Genomic DNA, 16,139 nt, shown 5'->3' with positions numbered 1-16,139 from the left:
AGACACACATAAATCTACACAGAGACATAAAAATATGCATAGCTAGTCAGAGGAACACAAGCACTCACAGAGACACATACAAAACACATACAGACAAACACACAAGCACATAGATACACAAACAACCCATGGGTTCTATAATCCCCAGGCCTTCTGAGCATGGCTCTGACCAGGGTCCTAAAAGGGTCCAGAGAGGTCTGTGCGGCTACAAGAGGGCTACACCCACTGCCCTTAGAGGTGGGGAGCATGGTTAGAGGACTCTATAATGTGGTGAACAGAGGATCAGGGAGAATTTCACCAGCCTGAACAGAGTTATGATAAGATGACCAACTGTCCAGTGCTACCTAGGACATAGGAAGTTCACAGTACAGATAAATGTCAGTTTAAAAAAAGGGACAGTACTGAGAAAATGAGGAAAACTGGTCTTCTTAGGGAGCAGCTACCCAGCAGTGGAGAGAGTTTGGCTGCAGCCTTAAGATGTGAAAGCAACTAATAAAAAAAGGCACCCCATGTTCATGGGCACACAGTGGGGAAGTGGCTATAACAGAGAATCAGGAAGGTGGGATCCATAAGTGATCTTAGGACAAGAGGCATAATTGATAGGATTCTGTGTGATACCCTCAGACAAAAGCTGACCTCTCCTTTGGAATTTTTGTGGGCTAGTCATATATTTCCTGGCCAGGGTCTCAGGGTCTAAGCTGGTTGTAAGAGCAGTGCTGGGGGACACTCTCTCCCAGAGGAGTCCCTCGCTTCCCATACGATGAGAATCTGCAAACTTGTAACAGATATAATATTTAACTTATATTAAACCTAGGTACAATGAAAATATCCTACTTAACATTAATTACTCTAAGACATCTCTATATTAGATAGGTCAACAAACAAACATTAATATCAGGTATTTAACATTGAATATTTCCCAGTTCACATGAACCTGGAATTTATTATTTAATTTAGAATTACTTGATTTGCAAGTGCTTACCTTTTTTTAAGCCAAATAAATAGAGCTCATATACAAATTAACCTCAAAAATATTACCCAGAGACAGAGACATACCAATATATATTTAGACAGACACAGTACAAGATCTAGCTTCAAGTCTTTCTTTTTCCCCCTTTTTCCTCAGTGTCAGGAGTTAGAGATGGTCTAGATAAGTGTTCCTGAGAGCCCTGGTCTCAAGGCACAGGGAAAGAAAATCAAGTTCTAACGAAATGGTGGCAGGTCTAAACCGCATGGTGGGAAGCAGGAAAGATGGCGGAGGAATAGGACGGGAAGATCACGTTCTCCCTCACAAATTCCTCAAAAGAACATTTCAACGCCAAGCAAACTCCACAAAACAACTTCTGTAGGCTGGCAGAGGACATCAGGCAACCAGAAAAGCAGACCATTGTCTTCAAAAACAGGTAGGAAAAAATATAAAAGACGAAAAAGGAGACAAAGGAGGTGGGGAGGGAGCTCCGTCCCGGGAAGGGAAGCCCGTCCCGGGAAGGGAATTTTAAGAAGAGAGGTTTCCAAACACCAGGAAACACTCTCCCTGCCGAGTCTGTGGCGAGCCTTGGAAACACAGAGGCAACATAACAGGAAGGAAAAATAGATAAATAATTAAAACCAAGAGATTACAAGCCCACCAGTAACTCCCCCAGCGGAAAAGCAGCACAGCCGCCTGCATCCGCCATTGGGAAGTGGGGGCAGGGCAGGGACGCGCGGGAGGCGCGGGCTGCAGAGCTTTGTAAGAATCGGGCAGGAACGCCCCACGCGCAACCAGAACGATCTAACTTGGGCTAGCAAACCAGACTGTGGGATAGCTACCACGCGAAAAGCTCGAACATAAGACACCGCCAGGACCGAGCACAGAACAAAGGACGGAGCGGAAAAAGCCGGCTGCAGACCATTCCCCGCCGGGGACAGGCAGCCAGAGCCGTAAGGTCTGGAAAGGGGCAATTGCAGACCCGGAGAGACTTTACTTACCTAACTGCAAGCAGGCTCCTTTGCTAAGACTTCTGGGGGTGCTGGACAGTCACAGTCTGCCTCACGGGGTGCGCCAGCGGTCCACCCAGAGAGCTGAGCGGCAGCGGCGGAAAAGGTGACAAGCCGCGGCGATCGCGCTCGCCAAACTCCTGAGCTACTCGGACCTGGGAAGGGCACAAAGCGCAGTCCCAGCCGCATTTGTGCCTCTGAGGGCTGCCTGAGGGCCGAACCAGAGCGGCTTGGACCGGGGAAGTGCACGCAGCCTAGGGCCGGCCCCAGACGGCTCCCAGCTGAGCATCGTAGAGCCGGAGTGGTTTGTGCGCCGCGAGAAAGGACAGGTCAAGCGGGGCAGAGATACTGTGTACACACGACAGTGCTATTTGTTTGCAGCATCCCCCCTCCCCACAGCGCGACTGAACTAGTGAGCCTAAAAACCAGCAAACAGAAGAAGTTAAACAGAGGGAACCACCTTGGAAATGAGCCCACACGGCCCATAACATCAGAGAAGAATCAGATATATTTTTAATTTTTTAATATTTTTTAAAATCATTCTTTTTTTTTTTTTTTGCCTTTTGCTTTTTTTTTCTTTTTTTTTCGAGCTTTTTTTCAATTGTTAAGTCTTCTATTTTTCCTCTAATTTTTATTTCTATAACCTAGTATTACTATTTTTTTAAAAAAAAAGACTTTTTTTTTTTTAAGGCAAACACCATATATACTCTTTGGATGGTTGTTGGTGTTTTGTTTTGTTTTTTTTTTTGTTTGTTTGTTTTTAATAATTCTTTTTTCCTTTCTTCCTTTTTCCTTCTGCTTTTCTTTAATATTGTATCTTTGAAAATCCAACCTCTACTCCAGATTTTTAATCTTTGTTGTCAATTTTGTACATTTAAAAACCCAAACTTCACTACCCAAGTTTACCTGAGAGCGAGATTACTGGCTTGTCCACTCTCTCCTCCTCTGGCCTCTCCTTTTTCTCCACCAGGTGGCCTCTGTCTCTTTTCTCCCCCATCTCTTCTCTATCCAACTCTGTGAATCTCTGTGTGTTCCAGACGGTAGAGAACACCTAAGGAACTGGTTACTGGCAGGATTTGTCTCTCTCCTTCTCATTCCTCTCTCTTATCCTCCTGGTCACCTCTGTCTACTTCCTCCCTCTCCTCTTCCCTGTATAACTCTGTAAATACCTCTGAGCGGTCCAGACTATAGAGCACACATAAGGAAGTGACTACTAGCTAGCTTGCTCTCTCCTCTCTTGATCTCACCACATCTCATTCCAGTTACCTCTAACTACCCCCTCCATCTTCTCTTCTCCTTGTAACTCAGTGAACCTCTCTGAGTGTCCCTCAAGGTGGAGAAACTTTTCATCTTTAACCTAGATGTTTTATCATCGGTGCTGTATAGATGGAGAAGTCTAGAGGCTACTGTGAAAATAAAACTGAAAACCAGAAGCAGGAAGCTTAAACCCAAAGCCTGAAAACATTAGAGAACTCTTGAATTCAGGGAACATTAAGCAATAGGAGCTCATCAAATGCCTTCATACCTACACTGAAACCAAGCTCCACCCAAGGGCCAACAAGTTCCAAAACAAGACATACCACGCAAATTCTCCAGCAACACAGGAACACTCCCTGAGCCTCAATATACAGGCAGCTCAAAATTATCCCAAAACCTTTGATGTCTCATAACCCATTACGGGTCACTCCACTGCACTCCAGAGAGAAGAAACCCAGCTCCACCCACCAAAACTCCAACACAAGCCTCCCTAACCAGGAAACCTTGACAAGCCACTGATAGAACCCCACCCAAAGTGAGGAAGCTCCATAATAAAGAGAACTCCACAAATTATCAGAATATAAAAAGGCCACCCCAAACACAGCAATATAACCAAGATGAAGAGACAGAGGAATACTCAGCAGGTAAAGGAACAGGAGAGTTGCCCACCAAACCAAACAAAAAGAGGAAGAAGTAGGGAATCTACCGGAGAAGGAATTCCGAATATTGATAGTGAAAATGATCCAAAATCTTGAAATCAAAATGGAAACACAGATAAATAGCCTAGAGACAAGGATTGAGAAGATGCAAGATAGGTTTAACAAGGACCTAGAAGAAATAAAAAGAGTCAAAATATAATGAATAACACAATAAATGAGATCAGAAACACTCTGGAGGCAACAAATAGTAGAATAACGGAGGCAGAAGATAGGATTAGTGAAATAGAAGATAGAATGGTAGAAATAAATGAATCAGAGAGGAAACAAGAAAAACGAATTAAAAGAAACGAGGACAATCTCAGAGACCTCCAGGACAATATGAAACGCTCCAACATTCGAATTATAGGAGTCCCAGAAGAAGAAGACAGAAAGAAAGATCATGAGAAAATCCTTGAGGAGATAATAGTTGAAAACTTCCCTAAAATGGGGAAGGAAATAATCACCCAAGTCCAAGAAACACAGAGAGTCCCAAATAGGATAAACCCAAGGCGAAACACCCCAAGACACATATTAATCAAATTAACAAAGATCAAACACAAAGAACAAATATTAAAAGCAGCAAGGGAAAAACAACAAATAACACACAAGGGGATTCCCATAAGGATAACAGCTGATCTGTCAATAGAAACTCTTCAGGCCAGGAGGGAATGGCAAGACATACTTAAAGTGATGAAAGACAATAACCTACAGCCCAGATTACTGTACCCAGCAAGGATCTCATTCAAATACGAAGGAGAAATCAAAAGCTTTACAGACAAGCAAAAGCTGAGAGAATTCAGCACCACCAAACCAGCTCTCCAACAAATTCTAAAGGATATCCTCTAGACAGGAAACACGAAAAGGGTGTATAAACCCGAACCCAAAACAATAAAGTAAATGGCAACGGGATCATACTTATCAATAATTACCTTAAACGTAAATGGGTTGAACGCCCCAACCAAAAGACAAAGACTGGCCGAATGGATACAAAACAAGACCCCTCTATATGCTGCTTACAAGAGACCCACCTCAAAACAAGGGACACATACAGACTGAAAGTGAAGGGCTGGAAAAAGATATACCACGCGAACAGAGACCAAAAGAAAGCAGGAGTGGCAATACTCATATCCGATAAAATAGACTTTAAAACAAAGGCTGTGAAAAGAGACAAAGAAGGCCACCACATAATGATCAAAGGAACAATCCAAGAAGAAGATATAACAATTATAAATATATATGCACCCAATATAGGAGCACCACAATATGTAAGACAAATGCTAACAAGTATGAAAGGGGAAATCAACAATAACACAATAATAGTGGGAGACTTTAATACCCCACTCACACCTATGGACAGATCAACTAAACAGAAAATTAACAAAGAAACGCAAACTTTAAATGATACATTAGATCAGTTAGACCTAATTGATATCTATAGGACATTTCACCCCAAAACAACGAATTTCACCTTTTTTCAAGTGCTCATGGAACCTTCTCCAGGATAGATCACATCCTGGGCCATAAATCTAAACTTGATAAATTCAAAAAATCGAAATCATTCCAAGCATCTTTTCTGACCATAATGCATTAAGATTAGATCTCAATTACAGGAGAAAAACTATTAAAAATTCTAACACATGGAGGTTGAACAACACACTTCTGAATAACCAACAAATCACAGAAGAAATCAAAAAGAAATCAAAATATGCATAGAAACTAATGAAAATGAAAACACAACAACCCAAAACCTGTGGGACACTATAAAAGCAGTGCTAAGAGGAAAGTTCATAGCAATACAGGCATACCTCAAGAAACAAGAAAAAGTCAAATAAATAACCTAACTCTACAACTAAAGCAACTAGAAAAGGAAGAGTTGGAGAACCCCAGAGTTAGTAGAAGGAAAGAAATCTTAAAAATTAGGGCAGAAATAAATGCAAAAGAAACAAAAGAGACCATAGCAAAAATCAACAAAGCCAAAAGCTGGTTCTTTGAAAGGATAAATAAAATTGACAAACCATTAGCCAGACTCATCAAGAAGCAAAGAGAGAAAAATCAAATCAATAAAATTAGAAATGAAATGGAGAGATCACAACAGACAACACAGAAATACAAAGGATCATAAGAGACTACTATCAGCAGTTGTATGCCAATAAAATGGACAACGTGGAAGAAATGGACAAATTCTTAGAAAGTACAATTTTCCAAAACTGAACCAGGAAGAAATAGAAAATCTTAACAGACCCATCACAAGCACGGAAATTGATAATGTAATCAGAAATCTTCCAGCAAACAAAAGCCCAGGTCCAGATGGCTTCACAGCTGAATTCTACCAAAAATTTCGAGAAGAGCTAACACCTATCCTCCTCAAACTCTTCCAGAAAATTGCAGAGGAAGGTAAACTTCCAAACTCATTCTATGAGGCCACCATCACCCTAATACCAAAACCTGACAAAGATGTCACAAAAAAGAAAACTACAGGCCAATATCTCTGATGAACATAGATGCAAAAATCCTCAACAAAATTCTAGCAATCAGAATCCAACAACACATTAAAAAGATCATACACCATGACCAAGTGGGCTTTATCCCAGGGGTGCAAGGATTCTTCAATATCCGCAAATCAATCAATGTAATTCACCACATTAACAAATTGAAAAATAAAAACCATATGATTATCTCAATAGATGCAGAGAAGGCCTTTGACAAAATTCAACATCCATTTATGATAAAAACTCTCCAGAAAGCAGGAATAGAAGGAACATACCTCAACATAATAAAAGCTATCTATGACAAACCCACAGCGAACATTATCCTCAATGGTGAAAAATTGAAAGCATTTCCCCTAAAGTCAGGAACAAGACAAGGGTGCCCACTTTCACCGCTACTATTCAACATAGTTCTGGAAGTTTTGGCCACAGCAATCAGAGCAGAAAAAGAAATAAAAGGAATCCAAATTGGAAAAGAAGAAGTAAAACTCTCACTGTTTGCAGATGACATGATCCTCTACATGGAAAACCCTAAAGACTCCACCAGAAAATTACTAGAGCTCATCAATGAATATAGTAAAGTTGCAGGATATAAAATCAACACACAGAAATCCCTTGCATTCCTATACACGAATAATGAGAAAGTAGAAAAAGAAATTAAGGAAACAATTCCATTCACCATTGCAACGAAAAGAATAAAATACTTAGGAATATATCTACCTAAAGAAACTAAAGACCTATATATAGAAAACTATAAAACACTGATGAAAGAAATCAAAGAGGACACTAATAGATGGAGAAATATACCATGTTCATGGATTGGAAGAATCAATATAGTGAAAATGAGTATACTACCCAAAGCAATTTACAAATTCAATGCAATCCCTATCAAGCTACCAGCCACATTTTTCACAGAACTAGAACAAATAATTTCAAGATTTGTATGGAAATACAAAAAACCTCGAATAGCCAAAGCAATCTTGAGAAAGAAGAATGGAACTGGAGGAATCAACTTGCCTGACTTCAGACTCTACTACAAAGCCACAGTCATCAAGACAGTATGGTACTGGCACAAAGACAGACATATAGATCAATGGAACAAAATAGAAAGCCCAGAGATAAATCCACACACATATGGACACCTTATCTTTGACAAAGGAGGCAAGAATATACAATGGAGTAAAGACAATCTCTTTAACAAGTGGTGCTGGGAAAACTGGTCAACCACTTGTAAAAGAATGAAACTAGATCACTTTCTAACACCGCACACAAAAATAAACTCAAAATGGATTAAAGATCTAAATGTAAGATCAGAAACTATAAAACTCCTAGAGGAGAACATAGGCAAAACACTCTCAGACATAAATCATAGCAGGATCCTCTATGATCCACCTCCCAGAATGCTGGAAATAAAAGCAAAAATAAACAAATGGGATCTAATTAAAATTAAAAGCTTCTGCACAACAAAGGAAAATATAAGCAAGGTGAAAAGACAGCCATCTGAATGGGAGAAAATAATAGCAAATGAAGCAACTGACAAACAACTAATCTCAAAAATATACAAGCAACTTCTGCAGCTCAATTCCAGAAAAATAAACGACCCAATCAAAAAATGGGTCAAAGAACTAAATAGACATTTCTCCAAAGAAGACATACGGATGGCTAACAAACACATGAAAAGATGCTCAACATCACTCATTATTAGAGAAATGCAAATCAAAACCACAATGAGGTACCACTTCACACCAGTCAGAATGGCTGCGATCCAAAAATCTGCAAGCAATAAATGCTGGAGAGGGTGTGGAGAAAAGGGAACCCTCCTACACTGTTGGTGGGAATGCAAACTAGTACAGCCACTATGGAGAACAGTGTGGAGATTCCTTAAAAAATTGCAAATAGAACTACCTTATGACCCAGCAATCCCACTTCTGGGCATACACACCGAGGAAACCAGAATTGAAAGAGACACATGTACCCCAATGTTCATCGCAGCACTGTTTATAATAGCCAGGACATGGAAACAACCTAGATGTCCATCAGCAGATGAATGGATAAGAAAGCTGTGGTACATATACACAATGGAGTATTACTCAGCCGTTAAAAAGAATTCATTTGAATCAGTTCTGATGAGATGGATGAAACTGGAGCCGATTATACAGAGTGAAGTAAGCCAGAAAGAAAAACACCAATACAGTATACTAACACATATATATGGAATTTAGGAAGATGGCAATGACGACCCTGTATGCAAGACAGGGAAAGAGACACAGATGTGTATAACGGACTTTTGGACACAGAGGGAGAGGGAGAGGGTGGGATGATTTGGGAGAATGACATTCTAACATGTATACTATCATGTGAATTGAATCGCCAGTCTATGTCTGACGCAGGATGCAGCATGCTTGGGGCTGGTGCATGGGGATGACCCAGAAAGATGTTATGGGGAGGGAGGTGGGAGGGGGTTTCATGTTTGGGAATGCATGTAAGAATTAAAGATTTTAAAATTTAAAAAATAAAAAACTAAAAAAAAAAAAAAATAAACCGCATGGTGGCCAGACAAAGCAAAACGGCCATCAAAAATCACAACACAGAACACAGAGTTAAAACACACACATATAAACCCGGCAGTCCTCATCAAAGTGAAAGTGAAAGTGAAGTCTCTCAGTCGTATCCGACTGTTTGCAACCCATGGACTGTAGCCCACCAAGCCTTTCCATCCATGGGATTCTCTAGGTAAGAATACTGGAGTGGGTTGCCATTTCGTTCTCCAGGGGATCTTCTCGACCCAGGGATCGAACCCAGGTCTCCCATATTGCGGGCAGATGCTTTAACCTTGGTACCACTAGAAAGAAAGAAGGAAGCCATTCAGTCATGTCTGACTCTTTGCGACCCCTTGGACTGTAGCCTACCAGGCTCTTCCATCCATGGGATTTTCCAGGCAAGAAACTGGAGTGGGTTGCTGTTTCCTTTTCCAGGGGATCTTCCTGACCCAGGGATTGAACCCAGGTCTCCTGCATTGTAGTCAGATGTTTTGCCATCTGAGCCACCAGGGAAGTCCTTAAATACAAGAATACATTCTCTCAGAAAACCTCCTATAGAGACACAGAACTTCAGGTCTAAGTACTAACATCAAAGATTTCAAGGGAGGAAAGGAAGCCAGGTTGAAAAGAAGGGGGGGGGGCAAAAGGGGTGGTCTTACAGATGTCTCCTGCCACCTACAGACATCCAGGCGTTACAGGACTTTTCCCTGGGCCTCCAGAGAAGGGAGGAATGGAACTGGGCCCTACCAGAAACCAGAACCAGAATTTGAGTTCTCTGCCAAGAGGAGGTGATTAGTCTCCAATCCTCAGCTCAGGCTGAGGGCCCTTCTACCAGATTCCTGCATCCAGGACCGGGGGACTAGAAAAACAGGGAAGGATAGGGAGGGTTAAGGAGAGGAAAGAGAAAGGGAAGGGGAGAGAGATCAATAAAGTCTCTTGTTCCTTACCGGTCGGGGCACTCTGGCCAGTTGTCCACATCAGGAGGAGACCAGGGACAAAAGTGTCCCAGTTGTGCTGGGTCTGGTTCATTGGCAGGCAAGCTGGCCCCTAAGTACCCCAAGTGGTCAGGATGTCAGTCTTGGTGAAGAAGAGTCCCACCAGAGTCACCATTTGTTGCAGGAAGAGGGATCCCTTCCAGGGCCCGAAACTGGGCTCTTGCCTAACACTCGGAAATGAATTGTCCGAGGAGACATATGAGCTGACAAAGCAAGATATTTTATTGGGAAAGGGCACCAGGTGGAGAACAGCAGGGTAAGGAAACCCAGGAGAACTGCTCTGCCACGTGGCTCACAATGTACACGTGGTGTCTCCTTTAGACCTTTCCCGAACTCTTCCAGTTGGTGGAGGCTTATTAGTTCCGTACTCCTTATCAGGATCTCCTGTCATAAAACAGGAGTTTTATGCAAATGGTCACTCTGGTGCCTGGCAAGGGTGGGCGGTTTCAATCAGTGTGCCTCCCCTAACAATTCCCCCTTGCAAGATGGGGTATAGCGGCACCATTGGTTCAGGCTCCTTGGGATTCTTCGGGTTCTTTCCTACACGTGTCACCAACACCTGAGCGGTAGAAAATACCTGTTGAGGCAAAAAAGGTTTTGCCCAAGGAAGGGGCGGCTTGGTCAGGGTGTCCAGTCCGCAGTCAGAAGATGATATCTCGGACTCAGTGTACAGTTCCCAAGTCAAAGGTGCCTTCTGAGGGCCAGCCTACATGAAAGTTTGGCCATACTGCACTGCAAAAAGTGGTTAATTTACTCCTTTTTATTTCTACACTGAGGTCAGCTCCAGCTGGGGCTCCTCCCTATAGCTGCTGCGTTGGTATCGGTGGGAGCCCCAGCTTGAGCTTGGTAATAAAAACTCTCTCACTTTTGCATCGGATATCAGTTCCTTGGTGGTCATTGGGAGATTTCACAACTTGGGCATAGCATCAATCTTTTCAAAAGACCTTGATCATGACAAATAAATATTTAAGTAGAGATAGTCATTGTGTTTCTACCCACTTCTAGAAAGTGCTGCTAAGTTTTCAATACTGGATCTTGTAATGCTGGTGGACTATTGGAGAAGTGATGTGAACAAAAATAAGGAAGGTGAAACAGGTAGGTCAGAATATCAGGTAACAAACACAAGGTATTTAGAATCTGAAGAATTGAGAGAGATTTGGGGCCTGAGTCAGAAAAGCAGTTTTCAAAAAAAATTAGTATGTGGTATGTGTAATCCTCACTTCATTCCTTAGAAGATTTTTACCGACCAGTCTGCCTCTATTTTCTGAAGCACAGTTCAGATCCCTCTAGCTGTTTCTCATTGCTGCTCCTTTCTCCTGGCTCCCACACTGTGGCCAGCCGTTCAGCCTACTCCATTCATTTTATTTGTTGTTGTTGTTCTTTAAGGCAGGTGCTGCAGGCTACCTACAAAATAATCTATCCTCTGCTTCTCTTTCAAAACTGAAAATAGTTTGTTATATAGCCATGAGCCCAGTAGCTACAGGACTGCCTTTCCTATGCACCCATGCTCTTAGTCATGACTGGTGACTTAGAGATGCAAGAAGATCTGTAAGAGGGGTTTCTTGGAAGACTGCATTCAAGGAGCTGATTTAGCTGAAAGACGGGACTCTTCCCTTCCCTACTTTCTTCCTAACTGTTTTAGTCGTGATGGCTGGAACTCCTGCAGTTGTACTGGACAATCATTTAACCTTTGAGACGGATACCACCCAAGCTCGGGCTGGCCAACCTCCAGCTTTGTTTCAGTGGGAGAGAAAAATTAAGTTTATCTAGCTAAAGTTATAGTTGTTTTAGTTTTTTGCCATGTGCATCCAAACTTAATCCTGATACTACTATGTGTTTAACATGACGTAGTCATTATTTTGTTGCGTTTAGTGAATATATTTATATTTTACCTTTCTCTAATTTTTAATTTTAATAAGTAGCACAGGTGGAAGATGTGACAAGAAAGAAGTGGGCGCTCATCTCTGTGGAGAAACCTGCACTAACATTACATGACAGAGAATTGAATTTGTATTTAAGATAATGTTATTTAGGTTTTGATTACAGTCGTTGAACCTGAAACCTAACAGTCACAATAGAATAACTGATCTTTGTGTTAGCCTTGTCTTGACATTAGGGTATGAGTGTGACAATATCCACTGATGTATACTTAGAAGTGAGTCAAGTGACAGCCCTGCCCTCTGGAAGCTGTGCTCTAGTGTGGGATCCAGAAATGGAAGCAAGAACAAAGCCACATGGCAGGACAGCTTCAAGATGCTGTAGGAACCCTTGGGAGGGGAACCTGAATCAGTCCTGATCTCAGGAGGTTGCTTGAATCAGGGACTATCTTTGATCAGTCTTCTCATAAATAGGCCAGGATGCCTAGTTTCATGTAAAAGTGAATTATTTCAAATTCCTTCCAGAGTGTTTTCCCTTTGATTCAGTGCTTAAGATGTGCATTTGAGACCTGGTTTGGCAAGATTGGAAATGCTCCAGGGCAACTAAGCTGGTGACCCAAAACTACTGAGCCTGAGTGACCTAGAGCCTGTGACCTATATCAAGAGAAGCACAGGACTGAACAGCCAGTGCACTGCAATTACAGAGTAGCCCCTGCTTGCTGACAATACAGAAGTCCTGAGCAGCAGTGAAGGCCTGCTGCTGCTGCTAAGTCATTTCAGTCGTGTCTTACTCTGCGAGTCCCCATAGACAGCAGTCCCCATAGAATCTCCCCTGTCCCTGAGATTCTCCAGGCAAGAAGAGTGGAGTGGGTTGCCATTTCCTTCTCCAATGCATGAAAGTGAAAAGTGTATGTGAAGTCACTCAGTTGTGACTGATCCTCAGCCACCGCATGCACTGCAGCCTTCCAGGCACCTCCATTCATGGGATTTTCCAGGCAAGAGTATTGGATTGGGGTGCCACTGCCTTCTCCGCAAAGAAGACCTAGTTCTGGCAGAAAAAATAAAAAGATCCTTCCAAAGAAACCAGTGAGGTCTCAGGGGAAGCAGGACATGAAAAAGAATGAAACCACTCTGGGTCTGATATCATGCAAGTCATGGAGAGGGAAGCTACAGCCTGTTTTCACAGGGAACTTGAGATATAAGTTGTGCCTCAAACATGCCCCAACCCAAGGCTATGGAGCTGGGATTTCACTCTCCCACTAGCGCCTCCCTCTCATCCTTCAACTAACACCCAGCTGGTGTCTCCAAGCCTTTGTATTAGATCCTCCAAAAACAAATCAAAGGTGACACTAGAAGCAAAAGACATCAAAGCTCAGGAAAAGGAAACCTCAGATAATATCTAGATTTCTGCACCCAGTCTGCCATCTCCAGCATCATATCTGAAATCCTGCGAATCTAAAGAACTCCATGGGTCTCTACACGCAAGCATTTATTTTAATTCAGGTTTTAATTTATATAGGAGTGTAGTTGATTTACAGCATTGTATTAATATTAGTTGTATCAGAAATTAATTTCCTTATACAGGCACATGTATCCTTTGTTTCTTAGGTTCTTTTCCCATACAGGATATTACAGACTATTGAGTGGAATTCCTGTGCTGTACCACTGATTATCTATTAAAGTAGTATACATATATTAATCTCAAACTCTCAGTTTATCCCTCTCCAACCTTTCCACATTTGTAACTATAATATTGTTTTGATGGAAGGAAGTTTCTAGGCACTTTTTGTATCAGGGTCAGTGCTTGTGAGAGTGGAGTGGCCAGGGAAAGCAAGCCTGACAAAGACTCATTTGAGATGATGCTGAATGTGCAGAAGGACTTTGCCATGCAAAGATCTGGGGAAAAAAACATTCTACATGTGGGAAGTAGCCCCAGTTAAGGAACAAGGTAAACAAGTTTAATAAATGGCTACGCTTCCACAGCTAATCTTCTTTCCATGCTTGGAACTTGGCATACAGGTCAACCATGACCTCATCCCATGCTTCAGTTGTGAGTTAGCAGCAATGAGCCATGTCAGCTTTCCCAATAAGGGAGAAACTGGGGTTATCACGAGGCTAAATATGCTCTGGACACAGGGACTTGTCCACAAACTGGTTATCACCAGAAGCATCAGGTGCCAGGGGCACCACCAATGCCTCTGACTATCTCCATGTACTTGTTCTCAGGAGTAGAAATGCCAAGGAACCAATAGAGCAAAGAAACAAGTAATGACTCTTGTTTCATCTTGCCCCGTGCGATTCCCACGGCCCTTTGACCACACTGCTGTCTTCCCTAAACTCTTTCCTCTTTTGCTTCTTCAAAGGTGGCTTGTGAATAACTTCAGCACCTGCTCTGAAGCCTGGTAGCTGGAACTCTAATCACAGTTAGCTGGGACCCAGAGATGTCCAGCCTTGTTCTGTGTTTCTGTCCTTTTTCTCCAACCAGATTCATAAAGCAAAGTCCCTACAAAATATAAGGGTGATTGTAATTCTCTCAAGGCCTTTGAATCTCTAAGGTCTCTTTGGAGCATCAAAGTGGGAACACATCCCCTGCATCCAGGATAGTTTCAGACCCCAACATTGCCCAGCCAGTGGTTCCCTGAGGAAACATAAGGCACATATCCAGAAGGCTGAGAAGAGAATGCTTCTCGCTGTGAATGCAGGTTCATGTTACCCAGTCAGCCAAGGGTCTGTCTTGTGTGAATGAGGAGTGGGAGCTTTGAGGATCTGAGTTGGGAGTGAGTCAGTCACCACATGCATGATGCCCCCCTAGGGTCCCTACAGCTGGGGCTCTCTCACTGTGCCTGGAGCCCAGAATAAATAGCCCTGAGCATTGCTTTCCTGCTGCTCCATGGAGGCAGGTCTGCTGATAAAATCGGAACCAGGCTTGAGGGGCAACTGGAAATAAACTTCCACTCTGATGCTTGCAGACATCTGAAAGCTACCCAGAAGTGAATGCAATGGAGTTTTCTCTCATCTTTCTCTTCCTGGAAGTCTCCTAGTCTGGGAACCAGAATTCCTAGGTCCCAAGTCTTCATTAACTTACCTGTAGTTAAGGTGAGTCATACACCCCAGGGTTCAGTTTCCCATTATTTGGATGAGGGAGACTGCACATGCTCCAGAACACTTTTTTCAGAATAAGACTCAATGCCAATCAGTGGACAAGTGGCTCAGAGGTGGCTGTTGCTTAGGATGATGAGGTTGCCTCTGGTGGGCAGGGGGATGTAACTGTCTGGTGATGTTCATGGGTCCTGGGCTCAGGACTGAGAGGTGTAGACCACTTGGCACACAGCTGCTGTGCCATAGGGGACCTTAGAGGCCTTGCCCCCTGGAACCTACCATCATTTGGGTTCTGTGGGATGAGATCAGGTAGTTATAATTCAGAAGTTACCAAATGGGGAAGCATGTAGATTCCTCAGCAGAACCCAAATTTGGGTGATGAATCATCTCTCCAAAATACTTTGGAAACTACATATGCCAGGACTCTTTGACAAATTTTTTTAGTATTTTAAATACAATTTAAAGTAGGTCATCTTTTGGATGACCTGCCATTTGCTCTCTGGCTTGGGATGATACCCACAGTCACAGTAGAATCAAAGGGCCTCTGGAGGATGCTGGCCCTCTCCCTGTGACACATTAGGAGTGAGTACAGCTCTCTCCCCTCTACATCTGGAGCAGGAATTCCAGCAGGAAGGATGTGACCTCCAAGTTTAACCAAAAGACTCAAGAAGGTCTGGCCCTCAGGTAGGCACTATTCTTTTCCCAGTGCTTCTTCCTTCCCTCCTGCGTCCTGTGCAAGCTGCCCACCTTCTGGTTACTGGGTTCTGAATTCCTCCTCCCTTCACTTTTAGATATCTAGGCAGTCTCACTTGTGGCTCCCTCCCTACCCAGGCCCAATTCCTCACCTGCAAATCACAATAAAGAAGGGAAAACCAAGACGGGTCTTCCAAGTTCATTCTTTCTAGACATGTCCACATTCCTTCTGCTTCCAGACCCTGCCCTGAGTTATCAATATCTCCAGCTACATGACTGAGCTTAGAAGAAGAATGGAGATGCAGATTGGGGATGGGGGTTGTAAGGGTGTCAGCTGTGGGGGACAGTTTTTAGATGACAAGGGATGAGTTGGGTAAAGAGCTTGTGGTCCTCCAATCACTCATTCATTTGGGACTTGCCTAAATCTGTATTCTTCGGCCCTTCAGGGTATCACTAAGACAGAACTTTCAAAATGGACTTTCCATAATCATCTTACTGCCAAACAATTTCAAACAAA

At 42.8% G+C, this 16,139-nt stretch overlaps 1 protein-coding gene across 1 annotated transcript in view; it reads left to right on the top strand.

Annotated features, from left to right (window-relative positions):
* The window catches only part of PAG3 (pregnancy-associated glycoprotein 3), a 928,325-nt gene that overhangs the window by 796,263 nt on the left and 115,923 nt on the right, over nt 1-16,139 (top strand).

The sequence above is a fragment of the Ovis aries genome, unplaced genomic scaffold (genome assembly GCF_016772045.2).
Source record: "Ovis aries strain OAR_USU_Benz2616 breed Rambouillet unplaced genomic scaffold, ARS-UI_Ramb_v3.0 scaffold_87, whole genome shotgun sequence".
Classification (NCBI taxonomy): domain Eukaryota; kingdom Metazoa; phylum Chordata; class Mammalia; order Artiodactyla; family Bovidae; genus Ovis; species Ovis aries.
The sequence above is the reverse complement of the archived record's forward strand: the minus strand, read 5'-3'. Positions and strand labels throughout refer to the sequence as shown.